The sequence below is a fragment of the Archocentrus centrarchus genome, chromosome 6 (genome assembly GCF_007364275.1).
Source record: "Archocentrus centrarchus isolate MPI-CPG fArcCen1 chromosome 6, fArcCen1, whole genome shotgun sequence".
NCBI classification, from domain to species: Eukaryota; Metazoa; Chordata; class Actinopteri; order Cichliformes; family Cichlidae; genus Archocentrus; species Archocentrus centrarchus.
In genome coordinates, this window is record NC_044351.1 from 12,411,804 (window position 1) to 12,429,614 (window position 17,811).

At 39.4% G+C, this 17,811-nt stretch overlaps 1 protein-coding gene across 2 annotated transcripts in view; it reads left to right on the top strand.

Moving 5' to 3' along the window:
• Positions 1 to 17,811, top strand: part of peak1 (pseudopodium-enriched atypical kinase 1) — a 117,351-nt gene that overhangs the window by 9,700 nt on the left and 89,840 nt on the right. For both annotated transcript variants that reach the window (XM_030731711.1, XM_030731712.1), the window contains exon 2: positions 10,486 to 10,590. The gene's annotated coding sequence lies outside the window, so the exon portion shown is untranslated. The remainder of the gene's footprint in view (positions 1 to 10,485; positions 10,591 to 17,811) is intronic.

Below are 17,811 nucleotides of genomic sequence, written 5' to 3' on the forward strand. Positions count from 1 at the left end.
TATTGGAACAGTGAGGCGAGTCCCTTTATTTTTACTGTATACTGAAAACATTCGGGTTTGACATAGGAGGGGAGTATATAGACAACATACGGCTCTTTAACATTCATGTGTTCACTTATTTTTCCAAACTTTGTGGCATAAATGATTCTTTGGTCTGGAAAAAAAAACAAACAAAAAAATACTTGTTTGGCTAAAGTAACATTTTATCTTTATCTCACCTATTTACCTGTTACTGTGTGAGTAGCAGCTGCCTGATCCCTGTACACAGAGAAAGTCCAGCACAGAAGAAGCAGGACCAGAACAAAGCAAACAAGTCTTTTTTTTTTTTTGTTGAAAACTGGAAAGCTTCCAAACAGTGGACACAGCTCCTGTCTTGGTCCCTTCTTCTTCATCCTCCATTTGTCCTTACTCTTGTGCCAACAGAGGCCTTCCCAGCCGATTAGCGACCTGACCAGCATTCCACAGTGTAATTTTATAAATTCCCAGTTATTAGTGTCCGGAAAAAGTTTGTTTCAAAAATTGCTGTGTCCCATGATATTTGTCCTGTTGCAGAGGGTTAGTTATGGTTGTTTGCCTTTGGATGATAAAATGTTGTATGTTATTAATGTGTTTGTCTGTTATAACTGAAACTATAAGTGAGGAGTGTGCACCTTTAATATGCTACTAGTGGCCGCTAATATAATAAATTTAAGCCATTTAGAAAACCAGTGGATGTTTTATTTGTGCGACACATGGACTAATGACTGGTTAGTGTTGTGTGATTGGATACATACTACAAATGTCCTATCTCCTCACTGTGTTATTGCCAATGACCAATAGGGGCAAGATGACAGAGGAGGTTAATGTGCACCCATTAGAGTAGCACTGCCCACCCTCCATAATGCATAATGTAGGACCCATGTGTTTAAATCATTAGCACCGATGAGAGAAGAAGATGCACATCTGGAGTGTATTTCGTGCTTCAAGCACGAAGAGTTATTTATACACTGACATACAACATTAGTGATTTATCTTTAATTGATTAACACATTGGACAGATATCAGCTGAAGAGCTGTAGTTCTAACTCATCTAGTCTCTTTCTGTATGTGTAAAATGGCATCACATACAGAAGGATAAAGATATGATGAGATCAAGAAGCACAGTCACATTACACTCTGATTTAAAAAACAAAAACAAATCAGCTGTCAGAAATATCTTTCTGCTTTCTGTCATTTAATGATGTTGATTAATCAGTGTAGCCAACGCACAAACATTCATGTCAAAGTGTCCAGAAGTCCGGGCATGAGCTTGTGTATACACGCCCACACACACCAAGACATATCTGTGTTACAAATGGGGAGGCGAGATAAAAGGAAGGCTCACTTTATTATGATTGCCGTCATAATGATAATGTCAGTTTAATGCATCAGTGCGGAAATGAGCTAAAAAATGACCTGGACCACACTTCGATCATCACTGATCCCAACATCATCATCCATCAGCACAACCCTAACACCCTAACATCCTACATATATGTTATCTAGAAGAATCGTCATCATGGAGTTGAATCAGCATTGGATTTATAGCAGGACTTTTGTATGAGATGGTACTGTTTTTGCCTCGGTAAACCTCATAAAATGGTGAGTGAACACTTGCTCACAAATTTGAGAAATAGATGTTTTCAAATTAAGGTCAAGCTCAGTAGTACAAGTTCACTTTGATCTTTTGCCCTTCCTCGGTTCTGTGGATATAATGCGTTAATACTGCATTTGGACCGAACAGAATAGGGAGCTGTGTACTTGGAACAAATTTACAGAGGGAAGAGCAGTCATACCTTACTCTATTTTACACCTGGCATTTGCAACTTTCACGGTAAAAATGCCTCCCAGCATTCACCACCTCACCGCTTGTAAACAAACATCTCCTGCCTGACCTCTCCTGACACAGCAAGACTCTTTTCCGCAAATAATCCTGTTGGTGCTGCTCAAATTAAATTTGCAGACTCACCCCCTTTTTTTTTTAAGTCACCCAGCAGTGTGAGGGAACATCTCAGATTACATTTTCAACTCATGGAAGCCCCACCTTCACTCTGTCACACTGAGTGCACACACGCACACACACACACACACACACAAAGAGCCCATCTAGACTGTGATCTCATTAGCAATAACACTGCACGCCACATCTCTGTAACTTCTTCCTGGTTGTGCAACTACTTGATCAAGATTATGGTGCACGACACGATCTTGATCACATGAAGATCAAATGGAAACAAAACAAACACTCCCATTCCTTCGGACCCTGGCCCACACCCCAGCCCATACCACAGCTATATCAGGCTAGCAGGCCATCAGGGACTCCTGGCAAAATGTCTGCAGGGGATGAGACAAGTGTGATGTGTCTGTCTGAGAATGTTGTGAAAAAAAAAAACGGTGGATGAAAGAAGCAAGTTTGCAGATTTTGTTTGAACAGATTTGTTGCTTGTGAAATTTCAGGGTGATTATCATAGCAGGTAGGTGTCCATCCCAGGGGCTGGCATTCAGCCACTAGATTTGGGCCAGGGAAAGAAGAAGAAGAGGACGAGGAGGAGCTGGGAGTGCTATGATCCAGAGGACTGTTGACTGACAGGAACAGAGGCTGTGCACAAACTGGCCAATGAGCATGCGGCTGGCAAGCAGCACAAGCTCCATTATGCAGTTAATTTTCTATGTCTGGATTCAGTCCCGGGATGGCAAATTTGTGAGATCAAAGTAAAAAATATGAAGCTCAAACATAAGGGTTTGTTCCTCCCTTGGGTTTTCTCTGGCATATTAAGGAGTTTCATAAGAAATGTTCCGTGTTTGTTTTTTTTGCTGAACAGGAAATAAGATGTAAAGATGTAAAAATAGAACATACACACGTGTCTGGCTTGCATATTTCTTCCTTTTGCCAGCACATCTTTAGTATTAGAGTAGAACACCTGCACCAACACATGAAGGGGGTCTCTGCTGATGATCGCATAGGAGATGAGAGATGATAGGAAACCTGTTTGTTTTATTTGCAATGCATAATGGTGTGGGAAACAAATTGTTGGTAATAAAGCAGGGTTCTAGCCAGCGGTTGATCGCCAGGCTGAGAATTTCAACAGTTAGCTACCCGAATGGATTGGTACAGACCACCACCAGCCCTAATATTTTCTAGTAATGACTTTTCTGTGGTTACCAGTACAGTAATATTTTACTCACACAGTCATATTGTCTTATTCATACTCTAAAAAAAATTAAAATAAAAAAAACACTAAAATGAGTTGCAAAATGTACATTGACAATTGAAAATCCTTGGCAACTCACTCAAATCAAGTCTGTGTATGGGAAACATTCCTTTAAATCTTAGAGGTTTCTTGTGTGACATGATGCACGCATTGTGTGTGAGTTGTCACCATATAGGTCAGTAGCATGGAAGACGCTGACTTGTAGTACTTTGTAGTAAAACCTGACATGGAGAAGGTTCACCTTCAAAATAAAAGTTGTGCCTCAGCTATGCAGTTAACACATTTCAAAAGGTGCATCTTTTACTTTGAAGGGAAGCAGTCTATCTATCCATTTTGTGTCACACATCTCACAGTTTCACTACGCCTCTGAGTAGCTGGTGAGTGTTTACAGAGAAGTTGAGATGTTCCATCCAAGCTACAGGTGTCCTTGGCAGTCTGCTAGCAACCAAAGCAGTCCCGAGGAGATTTTAGCCAACCTTTTTCCCTAGCGATTGGTGGTTGATTACTCTTTGATGCCAACTTCTGATTGGCTAACATGTTGGTCAGGGATGACTCATGGCCATAAATAGCACAAATTATGACTCACCATTGAGCAATATTAAAACCATACCTACTGATCAGCAATATTGCTTAAATGTAAACAGTATGGCCACATTATGTTTTGTACATGGTTTCCTTATGATTATAGTGATGTTATACATAATGCATTGATATCAGCAGATTATGTAGTATGGGTGCATTATGTAGTAATATTCCTGTACACAAGTATATTATGATGTGAATAATTATAAATATGCATTAGATCTGACTTATTGTTAAAGATTATATAAATAGAAAGGCATTATGTATACACCCTTGTACAAGAGTGCAGTATGTACTTTCTCTAATTTGTTTACTATGGAAATTTTGTCTTTTCTAGGATGTGATTACTAAAAAGTATTTGTAGAAATGTTAAAGATGATCACAGAATATCAATCTCTTACAGCATGCTTAACATTGTTTCAAATGAGTATTATGAGTATTATTAATGTTGAAAACATATTTTTGCCAGAATATTTATTTTATCTTTACTAAGCCAGGGTTGGCTAAAAGTATTTGAATAAAAGTTTACGGCAAGGCCTCCAAATTAGGGCAAAATAATTTTGCAGAAGGTACAAAGATGTCTGTTGAAGGGTTTTCTGTTATGAAATAGGGCTGTAATGTTATCCTAATTTGTACATTTATGATGGGGTTTGTTTTTTTTAAATCAAACGTGCCGTTTTATTCTTCAAGGTCTAGGTAGATAATCTAGTGATTTGTGTTTACAATAAAAAATAAAACTGGTAAGTTGTTTTAATCTGAAATAAAGGATGCTAACTAGCACAAAGCAGAGGGGACTGTGACATACTTGCAGTAAGTTGCTCTGTTTGAATAAAGCATTCATTTACTGTGTGCATTTCAACAGGACTGCTTGCTGGATTTTACTCAACATTGTTTGATTTACTCATTTTTGTAGGCTGATACCTTTCTTGTAAACTCAAACAGCTATGTTCAAAAATTTCTTTCTTTCTTTGAGTCTTCATTGTGACTTAATGTTATCTTTAACTGTATGTACTTATATCTGGGTGCTCTGCTATTTTTAAACATGCTCACCTCTGGGGTCGAATGAACTGTGTTAGCGTGTAAGGCAAGCCTTTGTAGGGGATAGAAAATATGTTCACACAATTGTCAAGAAGCTGTATGTTTTTTATAACATACAGCATTTATTCGTGAGTCTGGTGAAGGTAAATATTGGACAGAGAGCTTGGCAACAGTACCCTGTTTTGTGAGAGGGATGTAGTCCTATTATGAGAACTCTCTAAAGCCACGTGTCTGGGGAAAAAACTATTAGTCTCCTTTTGGATGTTAGACAATCTCTCGTCATTTGGTAAATAAAGACAGTCAGACACTAAGAGTAGTGTAAAACTGTTAGCGTGGTTCCAGTATGATTGGGTTTTTGAATTCCATTTACGATTCAGAATCCCAGACATGCGTCTTTCTCAGGCCTCTCATTTCATGAAAAACTGAAACACTGACCTGGTGCTCCTTGCAAAAGATCAGTTATAAAGCTCAAGGCAACAATTTTGCTGTCGCTATAATGTCTAGACAGTGTCTGTTGTGTGTATAAAACACAAAAGAAAACCTAAAAGTTGAGCTGGTGATCGAAAGAACATATTTTAGAGATGTTCATAGCCACCCGTGCTACTTTGTTGAACTATGGTTAATAAACAGATGATATTCATAAAATCAGTGCAGTCTGTTATTTTTTTGATTTGAGAAATGAATGGTTATTCTGATACTGCCTACATATAACCCGATACATGCCACTCAACCAGAGCATTGCACAGCTGCATTCTGAACAGGCACGTGGACATTAATCTCATGGACAGTATAAAAGATGACCGTAGCTACCATGACATCACCCCCTGGTTTCAGAGGTTGAGCGTTTCTACCGTCGCCATCTTGGTTACAAAAAAAGGCAGATGTGATGAGGAGGGGCGGGTCTAACTGTGAAACCGCACGCTCATTGGCAGTGACTTGTGGTTTCACACCACAGATAGTCCTCCCAATTTAAACAGTCTGACCAAGATTTAGAAAGATTTAATTCAATATGACCCACAATGAGTGAGTGAGCCCATAAACTCAGCAGGAAAGTGTTGACTTGGCTGCTTTTAAACAGTGCCTAAAATCATAAATGCCCTGATATACTGTAAAGTTGTGATATAACCCAAGCCTAATAATTGTGAAATAAAACATGAAACCTGCAGGAGGTAGATGAGCTTCATGATGAGCAACAAAGCCCAATGGGGGCCAATATATTGACCACAATTAGTCAGTTGTATATACAGTGGAATTGGCATTTATAATGGCCAATAAATGAGAATTGAAAAGTAAAGAAGATAAGGGAGAAACACGCTTTAACCATGTTATGAGTGGTGACAATAAAAATTATTATTTTTTAAATTGCTTTGTCCTATTAGCTTTCTAAGGAGTTTGTATATGTTTCATGTGTCTGACAGACAGAAAATATCAGTCTGCTCTAATTAGCAAGGCCTTATAGTCTGAATTCATCTTTGAACATGCATGCTCCTGACTGACAACACACATGACCGTAACAATAATGCAAAAACATTTTGCTACTGCAGAAGTTAAGTTTCCCCGTGGAGTTCCAGCTTGATCCTGAATGATGTCTTCCAGCCATCCTAATGAGTTTACATCGCACCATGTTTTATCTGGCTTCTTGCAAGGGGAGACGGTCTTAATGGTTACCCTGTGTTTTTTCTGTCAAAGCCCATTTTCTATTTTCTTTGTGCCAACTGAAGTTTCTAGGGCTCAGTGAGTCTCCCAATCTGTAATTAGTGCCAACCATAAACAACTGGAATCCTGCTGAGCAGTGCCACGGGTGGCTGCCCTCACCACGGCAATGTGGAGTTTCCCTTTTGTCCTTGGATGTGTCAGATGTAGAGCCAGCTGCCCACCCTGGGAGTTGAACAGTGGGCCCACTGTATGTAGAGGAGAGGAAAGGAAAGTCGGGGAGTCGAGAATGAAAATAGATGGAGAAAATTTATAAATGCTACCAAAGCAAGACATAAGAAACTCATTTTGCAAGGCCTGTGATAACATGATTTTGTTATGCAGCATAAAAGACGTCAGACTCCTTTTCTGTCCTCCTGCAGAATCATATTTAAATATAGTGTCCGATGCCATCTCAATGTGATGCAAGGCCTTGGCTCTTGTATCAGATCTGGTGCTTTTTCTGCCCTGGCTCTGAGATGCACAGTAATGACATCATGGTTAATGTACTACTTGGTTGCACTCCATTCCAGTCCATTGTTTTGCATTGCATGCTTATTCTTTTACAAATATTATATCCACTCAGTCACTTGTCACAGTCTACTTAGGCTACAAGATGCTTGAGTCATGACATAATCCTTTTACCATAGAGACAGAGTGGCTGGCTGGTGCTGAATGGGGTTGGAGTTTATTTATTTATTTTTTTGGTGAATGCATTTTAGAACTATGTAGTGTCTGGATTTGAGCTCTGAACATTTTCTTTGTGCCTGAAACGTTTCCTTTGAAGGTCATGGTAAAGTTGTTATCTTATGAACAGGGTCTTGGCCCGAAGACATGCTTCATGGACCATAGCAGTCAGCTGCCCATCCTGTGGCTTCCTAGCCTATTTACTCCAGATATACAACTAGTCTGACCACATGCATGAGGGGGTACAAACATCTGCACATCCCACATAGACACCAGGATGATTTTTGGCTGTTTAAAAACCTCCCTCCAATGGAAATCAAGGTTTTAACACATTTATATGGGCTTTTATTTTGTATGGTATTTGAGTTTGTGGTTGTTTTTTGGCTAAGGATGGGGTTTTGGGTGAGGGGTGACAATGCACACTAGGTTATTTGTTCAGCATAAAGTAAAAGTAATTAAATACCTGTTAAACACAGATTAAGAAGACAGGGTTTCCTACATAACAAACCTTGGGATGCATAAGTTGTTCACAGAAACGTACATAGCTGAGCAAAGAAGCCTTGTGATGATTAAAAAAAAATCTTTTCAAGCTTTCCAGCATGCTGTATGTGATGAAAGTTTTTTTTTTTTTATTTCTTGCAGTTGGCACAGTCTGTGAATTCTGTGACTGTCACCTTGTGATTTACGAATTAAGAGCTGGGTTTTCCTCTCATGCTTAAAAACAGAAAGCACACACACACTTCAGCAGCATGGACCAGCGTTGTATCTGCTCCTCCTCTAGCAGTAAATCTAAGAGTGGGGATAAGCTGAAAGCAAGGGCCAAAGGGATGTGGTGACCTATTTGTATATTCATAGCCCTGTGCATATTAAATGAGACAATGATGTATCATTAAATTTAAGCCATTTTAAGGGAGGAATTGATTGGCATGGTTATCTTCATACCGATATTTCTAAATACAAAATATTTATGAACAGAAATGAGTTTTTAATCAATGCCAGGAGAGGAACTTTAAGGGCTGCACTTCCTGTTGTTTGTATAATTTGCACTGTATGCAATTTGCATAACATTTTAAAATAATAATTTTGTTTGGGTGGAAAAAAAAAAGGTTGGTCTGAACAATTGTGTTTTTCAGAAGCAGGAGCAGCTTTACACTCTTAAATCAAATACTTTTGCAGTGATCTCCCTCCTGTGCAGGACTGTTATAAGCTATCATGCTAGCGCCTTTAAAACCTTACATTTCCATTCAAATACCATAATATCATGCGTGGTATGAGGGCTAGTAACATGCAAAGCCTTTGATTCAGGTTCTGTTGAGCTTGGCATCGTTCCTTCCCATAGGGATTTCTCGGTATTCGTTTGATCAAAGGGCTGCTGAACATGCAAGTTGTCATGTCATAACCTGTTAAAATCTTACTCTCAACTCATCAGGCCAATTCAGACTTTCAGTTTTGACCTCAGAGTAATAATTTCCCAAGCATTATGGATGAAAGGTGTCCATAATGGAATCAGCGGCTAGTAATTCACAAATGTTTGTGGAGCCATTACAGTATAGGCACAGCCCAAGGAGTGGGTGCAGTAGTGCTGCTGGGATGCAATAAAACACTTTGCAGTGGCAGTAGCCTAGCATGCTCAGCTCTGTATCTTTCCTCATTACCATTGCTTAACTGCCATAAAGAGTTGGGCAGCTCCATGTGTCTGTCTGCCTTGTAGAAATACTGTAGTGCCCTGCAGATTAGAACCAGAGGAAGGAAGTGGTGAAGGGTAAACCCGGGAGTAAAGGGAAGCCCTGGGGAGACTTGAGCTTTTGAAATTCATACGTGGAGCATTTTAGACCTTTTAGCTTGACTGCTTAACTTGATCACCATATTAAATGCATTATTACATATTTATGTTCACACCAGCATATGACTGGCATGTGCAGAGATACGACATTCAGTTAATCTATCAGATTATTTTGGGGCCATCTTCAGAAATGTGAAGATTATTTCATTGTCTTTGAGTTTAAGACTGCTGGATGGTCAGAGCAAGAAAATTATTGAATAAAAAAAAACTAAAAAAAACTGAGAGAAATACTCTGAAGACTAATAACTAATACAAGAAAAGTGGCTTTATTCTTAGTGTAAATATTCACCAAATACATGTGCGTATTCCCCCAAATATTGACATGTGCACAGTACTCACACCTGCATGTGTTCTCACAGACCGATCCTGCTCACCTCCCCCACCCTCTGCCAATATTAGTGTTGGATTATACATTAAAGACCAAGTCATGTTTAGCAAGTGGACCCTCTTAAAACAAAAAAACAAAAAGCTTTCAGTGTAAACTGACTCCCCACCTCTAAGCCCTCGACTCTAATAGTTTAGTGCTACTAGCAGAGCTCTGCACTAACAATTCCTTATATAGCTTGGTTTCTTGCCTGAGCAGACTACATTATAAGTGGGCGAATCCAGAATGCCATGCCTAGAGGGATGGATTTAGGGCAGGGGAGTGGTTCATTTCTAATTTCTGTTGACTCATGGCTTTTAAGGAGAATTGGGACTTGACAGAGTTGTGGTGAATGGGTTTGGAATGGTTTGTTAGTCTATTGGCATAATTAACGCAAGCTGAGTTTGTGACTGGTTGATATGAATGTGTATGGAGATTATGACACACCAAGAGGGAGCAGTTTTGCCAGGCTCATTCCAAGTTTGGTGCTTTGTAGAGAGACAGTGACCACAAAAAAAAAATATTTTTACTATGTCTAATTGCTCTAACTTCTACTAATATTATTTGTCCTCATTGAGGAGGGAACTTCTTTCTTTCTTTCTTGCCTTAGAGTTTGTGTTGGTGCTGTTAGTGAAAAAGCAGGATATCTGTGAGAGTCCTGCCTCCTGTTAAGAGATTGCAGAGTTTTTAGGTTAGTTTTAATTAAGACGATGGAGCAGCTCTCTCTCCGTGTTCCCTCCCCAACATCGTTAACCTTGCTGTCGCTCACCGCCGTACCTTTCTCTTGAGGATGCAATTATCTGTGAACTCAGGTTTTCAAACTGCATATTTGTCCTTTACTTGATAGTAGAACTGGGACTTTATCAGAATAAAGTTTTTGTCTGATTTTTTTTTTTTTTTTTTCTTCACAGTTTTTGTCATTTTGAAACCAGAATCCAACTCACAAGCCTGTGTACTGCGTCTGACTTGTCAAAGGAGCTTACTGGACTCCATGATGATGGCGTTAAGCTGACACTTGCCCTCTTTTCTCTTGCTTTTCTTGTGTGCAGGAAAATTGGTTCCAGCCTTAAGAAAACCTTTGGCTTTGTCTGGAACACCACTAGTTTCTCAGCCTTAGAATACTTAAGGCCACACGGAGCCACATAACCTGGCAGGTAAGTAAGTCACAATTTCTTTGTCCTACTGTCATCTGCTGGACTCCATAATTGATCTCGTTGGAGCTGCTTTTTTCAGTTTGTTATAATCTCTTTCTTGGACACTGTGGATTCTTCTACTGAAGAAATATGACTGGAAAATGATGAGTGTTTTATGCTACTTTATGCACTGAGGGGATTTTTTATTCTTTCAGAGCCAGGGCATGGTTTGGGAACTGTTGCTGGGACAGGCATGTAAATACCATTTAGTCATGCATAATGTTGGGCTGTACAAATAAATTGTAGCACACCAAACATCACCATGACAAGTCAGGTAAGTATTCCTTACGGACTAACAATTATCATCTTCAGCCCGGCTCTTCACAGAGGGACTAGGTTTGATGTGATAATCATTCTAATACCTCTGACTCAACATTATATCTAGAGCAAACTTAGTTTATTATAAGTCGGGTTAGGCATGCTAGAACAGGTACACCATACACCATATTGTGTGTTTCAGTTTCTGAACTCGGTGTCTGGGCTGATATTTGATAGTGTTGTGTCTTTGTGTGTGGCCCTCCATAAAACTTCTTTTTTGTGACCAGTATTCTCCCACTGACACAGAAGTGCCACAGAAACACAGATGAGACAAATTTGTCAAGCTGTGAAACATTCTTACCCTGTTAACTTGGCTCCTGTGGGTATGGGTGTGCTTATCCGCAGCTTAGTCGAGGTCTATCGGCTGTATTTGAGAGAAACACACCCATCCCAATTCTTACTGAGAGGCCCAGCATGCATCACATTGTGATGGTACACATGACCAAGGGAAGAGGTCAAGAACATGTCCAGGCATATTTCTTTTTCTCCCACTCATTTCCAGTGCTACAATGAAAATTGATGTTATTTTTAGTGTGATGGTGAAGAATTTTATTTTATTACTGGTTGACCTAGATGTTAAAGATTGTCTACCTTGGAGTTTAGTTCAAGCCGTGTTTTTCAAGTTATTCAGAAGTTATTCATCTGATAGGCAGCCATTCCTTTCAGCATTTTTCGGGGAAGTGATTTCATCCTTCCTGCCTTCATGACTTCATGAGTGTTGGTATTTCAAAATTGTAGCTTCACATCACCAGCAATGCACTGGCAGCTATTTCTGGACATTTTGTTTTTGTTCTTATTGCTGTCTCTACTTTGGCAACTGGGACTGTTTTGTCGTGTTGCCATTGTAAGACTCTTAGTTGTTATTTCTGTTTTATATTTCCACATTCACAGTACGTATTTCCATGTCCTTTTTCCTCCGGTTTGTGGCACATTTGACACGCATTTGTGTGGTGTGTCTTACAAACTTAATGTCTTCTGTTTACTGCAACAGCAGTTCAGTTTGATCTCTGTATCATTATTCTTGAAGCAAAGCATTTCATTGTTAAATCAGGTACTGTTGTCCACTTTTTGTAGCACATTTAAAATGTTGTGACATGGTGCCAGACCTTAATAGGTACCATATCAAAAGGGGGAGAAACTTGAGAGGCTTTGATTTGACATAATTATCTTCTAAATGCTGATTCACCGATAATGTGGCCATTAACCTGAATAAAGCATCCAGACTTGATTTCATATGAGGAATTTCATTAGTAATTTTTGAAGAAAGTGAGTGGGGAGGATAATAATAGCAGTAGTAAAATGGTATTTTACAACCCTGTAGTTACCCTATGGTAGAGATAGCATTTATAGTAATATACAAATATTGAGTAAAGAACAAGCCTGGTAGGAATGAAAGATTTCAAAGACTCTGGAAAGAAAGTAGTGAGATATGTGTCTAAAGACCTAGACCAACTGCAGAGACGCTAGTGAATGACTTAACCAAGTCAGGAAATTTAGTCTCAAAGAAGGCAATCATTAGAACCCTGCACAAGAATGGGCTGTGAGGTGTGATTATTATGCTGTGGGGATGGCCTTTTCTCCTCATTTCCCTTCCTTAAGAATGGCTTCTTGACAGACACTCTTCCACTGAGACCATTTCTGATGAGACGTTTGCAAACAGTACATGTATCAACTGAAGGGCCAGATGGATCTCTTAGATCCTGTGTCAGGATTTTTCTTAAGGATATGGCTTTCAAATGCTGCTGTAGATAGTTTTTTCTCTTTTGTTTTTTTTTTTAGACCTGCTATTTCCTTTGTCCTCCATTTGTCCAGTTTACTCACATTTTTTAAGGACACACTGCACACCATACCAAGATATGCAAAGTTTTTGGTTAATATCTCTTTGGGAATCACCTTGTTTGTGCTGGTACTGTTTTGTGGCTGTCAAACTGTCTTATCTTTGACATTTTTCATGGCTTCAACTAATCCAAAGGAACAAATTATGTGTTTTTGCAAAAGGCTGCTAACAAAGTGCCAAAAGACAGTTGGTTAATTGCTAAGCTGTCCCTTATGTGTATACACAACACTGGCTCATCGCTTGAGTTAGGTGCCTTTTTTTTTTTTATGCTTGAATGAGTTATAGGTCAGTGTTAAGTGGTTCAACATGCAAACAGAAACATTCCTTTGCAAATGTCAGGTACTCAGACTAGACTGACTAGAATCAGTGAACAAGTAGCCAATGGCCAACAAAAAACTTTGAAAGACTTTTGGAAAGCCTGGAGAACTATAGCTCAAGGGCACTTGAAAAATTACAAGACAATCTGGCTGCTTGAAAACAAAATATAAAGAAATAAGAGGTGTCTCAGGCCTTTGCACAATATTTTATGTGCTTGTAATTTCCGTTATCTGATTATTTTTGTTTCAGAAATGTAACATTTGGTAACAAATCAACTAAAACACCATCGATCTGAGTTTCACTCCATCCTGCTGATACTCTTGTCTCCATTTTTCATCTCCAACAGCTTTCTGTGTACAACCAGTGCAATTAACAAAGCTTGGTACAACAACAAGTCAAGGTCCATTAATTTGATTGTTAACAAATGCAGTGTGAGTGCTTAGCCATAACCATGGTCCCTTTTCAAAGAACTTTGTAATATTAAGATTTAAACACATGCAGCCGGTTTCCCAGTCATGGATTAAGCATGGTCCTAGACTAAAAGGAAAAAGTCAATGAAGGCCACAATAAGAAAAAGTATTTAGTCCAGGATTAGACATAATCCCTGTACGGGAAACTGGGCCATGATGTATTTCACTGGTGACTTTAGTGCTCTGAAACAATTATATAACAATAATATTTCTTAAGAAGTTTTGTTTGTTCCCGTCGGAGTGACAACTCTGGCTAGTGTAGCCATGGCAGAAGAGTTAAGTAGGAGTTGCAGGGTAATGTGATTTTTCTGGGGTTCTACAGATTCATATATTATACTTAGCATTAGCAGAGCTGCTGGAGATTATGTTCATTCCCAGTTAATAAAGCATGCTCAATAGTAGACACCAGGCATTTTAAATAGTTTTAGTCATGTATAAAATGTTCAACTTTAAAGTTTAAGCTGATAAACAAAAAGTAAATGAAATTGTAGTTATATAGTTTAAACTGAAGTTCAGTGAAGTATGACTTTGGGAGATATGAACACAGGAATTAATACAGGTCTTGTAATGGCATCTAGATGCTGGCCCTCCATGAATGTAATCTTTCGGATTCTTTAGTTTTTCCACAACAAGCCCATTCCTCCAGACATTAGTTATTTTGTTTTTATGCTTATTCTGGCAGCAGTTTAAAAATGAGTTCATTAAAAAGACATTAAGTCTTTAAGAGCCAAATTTTTACCCAAAGAAAACTTCCTCTTTGGAAATTTAGAAATGTGACATCTACAGATTCAATGAAGTTAGATCTTGTTTTTAGTTGGAAGGTCAGTTTTCAATGTGAGATTTAATCTTGGCTCAATGTGTCGCATAATGCTCATCTATATGAAGACCATTAAACTGCATGTCTTATCTATATCTGAAGATATGAGTGTGTCAGAGCTGACTTGGAAAAAAGAATTGGGTTCATGCTTAGGTTTTAATGTACTTTTTAACGTTCTATTATCCTATAGTCAACAGTTATGGGATAATGTTTTTTGAGTCCTTAAGGAGTTTCCGAGCACTGTGGAAGTCAGTCTACATTGACTTGCAGTACACATGTATAGATCCGGTACGGCTGAATCATGGATGCCCTCAAGTTGTTCCCCTTACTGATTGTTGCATTTCCCCACTGTGAGATTTCTTTATAAATGGATTAGAATGAATTCTGTACTTTTTACTCTGGAGTTACCACTTCAACAGTATTCACTAAAAGTGCTCTTTCACTTGCTCCAATAGTAAACAATGTCAGGTTTTCCCATTAGGTCTTCATTGATAAGGTTTAAATCCATTAAGCAAGCCAAAGTATCTAACTTCCAGGAAATGTAGTGTGGAAGAGGAAAAAGGCTAAACCTATTCTGTCCTTGAAGTCCATCACTGGAGACGAGGTCAACAGAGATCAATAAATTAGTAGGCCTCTAGAACATTTATTCCCATCACACTCTTGCTCTGCCTGTCTTGCAGCCCTCACTCTACCTCACTAAGTGGGCTTTGGAAGCAGGCAGCTGTTGGAGTTCCCATCAGTGCAAAAAGGGAGCACAAATGAATTTCACAAAGCGATTCGCAGATGTCTGAAACATCAATATTAAATGATCTATGGGTCAGCTCTCTACTCCATTTCTTTATCTATTATTAAGTAAGTATAAAAGTCTATAAGGGACACTATTAAGATGCTAAAGTAAGCTTGAAAATGCAGCTGTAATTCTACCATACAGCAGTTTAATTATCTTAGTTTGTTTGCACTATTTGAGTGAGAAATTAATTACACACTCAAAAGGGAAAAACTGTTTGACATTTATATTAAAATGAAATATAGACCGTATCACCTAATTTTCCATGTATGCATTTAAAATTTGTATTAATAGTTAAATGTTTAAGTGTCAGTTAGCTTTTCCATTTTAATTTAAAGGCGGTCAGTGATCACCCATTCTAGTATGTGTGGAAACTGTATAATCAAATAAGCTGTTTCAAGTTTACACTATCGTTATTAATTTCTTGACATTTTTCATCCTCACTTTGAAGTGATTTCAGATTGGCTTTTGAACCTTTAAGATCCAGTGGCACTTTTGATAGATTTAGGGCTGGTCAAAGAGGAGTGGGTGGTAGGTTCCCATAAATTCCACCAAGCTGTTACTCCAAGCTGCCTGCTGCAGTTATCCCAGGCCTGTTTCAGCTTAGTTATGGCAGGAATGTGCCATTGCATGAGAACAGGTCATCATTCCTCATGGCCTACCGCGGCTCTCCCCAGTTCTTAGTAAAGGTTGCCAAGATATGAACATATTTTCCCACGCATGGAACCCCATTCCCTTTCATCAGTGAAGAAATTAAATATTTATTATCTGTTGATCTTAACTTTGCTCTGTCCAGATCCTGGTGCTGTTATTTTCCTTAAAGTTGCACTTGCTCCTTCAGTCTAGTTTTTGAAAGGGGTGGCTAGTATCTCGTTCCTTCTTCATTAGTCTTATCCCTGCTATTCTTTGTCAGCCGTGCATGTCTTCTGTCTGCAAAAAGTTACATCTCCAAGACGCATAGTACGGCTTTCACAGGCAGTCATGCTTTTGCGTAGTTTGTTTGTAGTAAAATATTTACATACAGCTCCAAAATGGAAACAAAGAAAAAAGGTGGCACTGGTGAGGTCAGCAGCCGTCATACCTGCTCCGACACTTTGTCTTTATATATTATGTTTCATTAGTTTTGATTTTTGAATTTTGCCTGCTTTGTGTCATATCACATATGACACATAACACATATAACATATAACACTGGAATACAGCACTCTGGCTATATTCTGAGACCTTTTTCTCCTGACCCAGTTTGGCCCCGGGACATCCTGCACCAGTGGGCCAGCTCAGACAAAGGAGGGCGCAGGGCCCCCAGGTCACGCACAAGGCCCTGAGGGAAAAGAGCCGGCGTAGAGTGCACCAAACGTTAGTGCTGAGCATCCTGCTTGCTAATGTCCAATCGCTGGATAACAAGCTGGATGAACTCAGGGCCAGGATACAGTTCCAGAGGGACATAGAGGACTGCAACATTATCTGTCTCACGGAAACATGGCTGACCCCCCCTCATACCGGACCATGCCGTACATCCGGTGGAATTCTTCAGTGTACATTGCATGGACAGAACAAACAAGTCTGGGAAATCAAGTGGATGAGGTGTGATTAATATGATTAATAACTGGTGTGACAGTAGGAATGTTGTCCCTCTGACACAATCCTGTTTGCCTAACCTGGAGCTCCTAACCCTGAAATGTCGCCCCCCTACCTGCCCCGCAAGTTCACTTTGGTCATCTTCAGTGCCATCTATATTCCACCCCAGCGGACACGGACACTGCACTATCCGAGCTACATGAGGCTATTTCCACCTATCAGGCTAACCACTGTGATGCGGCTCTCATCGTAGCCAGGGACTTTAACAACAAACTTGAAAAAGGTGATACTGGAGTTTACTCAACACATCGACTGCCCCACCAGAAGAGGGAGGACTCTAGACCACTGCTACTCTCCGGCCCCGTTTACACGACGCCATTTCAAAATGAAAACAGCATCGTTTTGATGCGTTTCGCCCTTCCGTTTACATGACAACGGAGTGAAAACGATGTGTTTCGGAAACGGGGTCCAGAATGGAGTGTTTCGGAAATGTACCGGCTTGCGTTCTCATGTAAACACTTGAAACCGGCGTGATTTGAAAATGGGTGACTCGCACATGCGCACTATGGTTGCGACGGCCACATTTTTCCTTGCATGCGCAAATTGATAAACCGTACTTGCAGATTCACGAGTGCTTCTTGTGCTTTTCATACTGTCATAGTTTTCGTCGACAAACCTTTTTTTCATGACGATAATGAGACGATAACTAAATAAAAACTACCTAAAATGATAAAAACAATAACGAAATTAATTGACACTTTCGTCAATGAATGAAAATGAGACGAAAATGCTTGGCGGGGACGATATCCAATCAGAACTTATTAAATTTTGTGACAGGGCAGGACAAGTTAGGAAAACATCCAATCAAACGCACAGTTGCGCGAATTTGCTCTAAACCCAGGAAGACCAAACTAGCCTGTGATTTGTCGTTACTTCCGATAGAACTAAGTGATGTAAACAATGTCAACAGGGAGAAAGAAGAGCCGATGTGTGGACACATTTGTCTTTTGACGTTGTGACAAACAGAACAATGTGTAAACCATATGGGGCGACTATC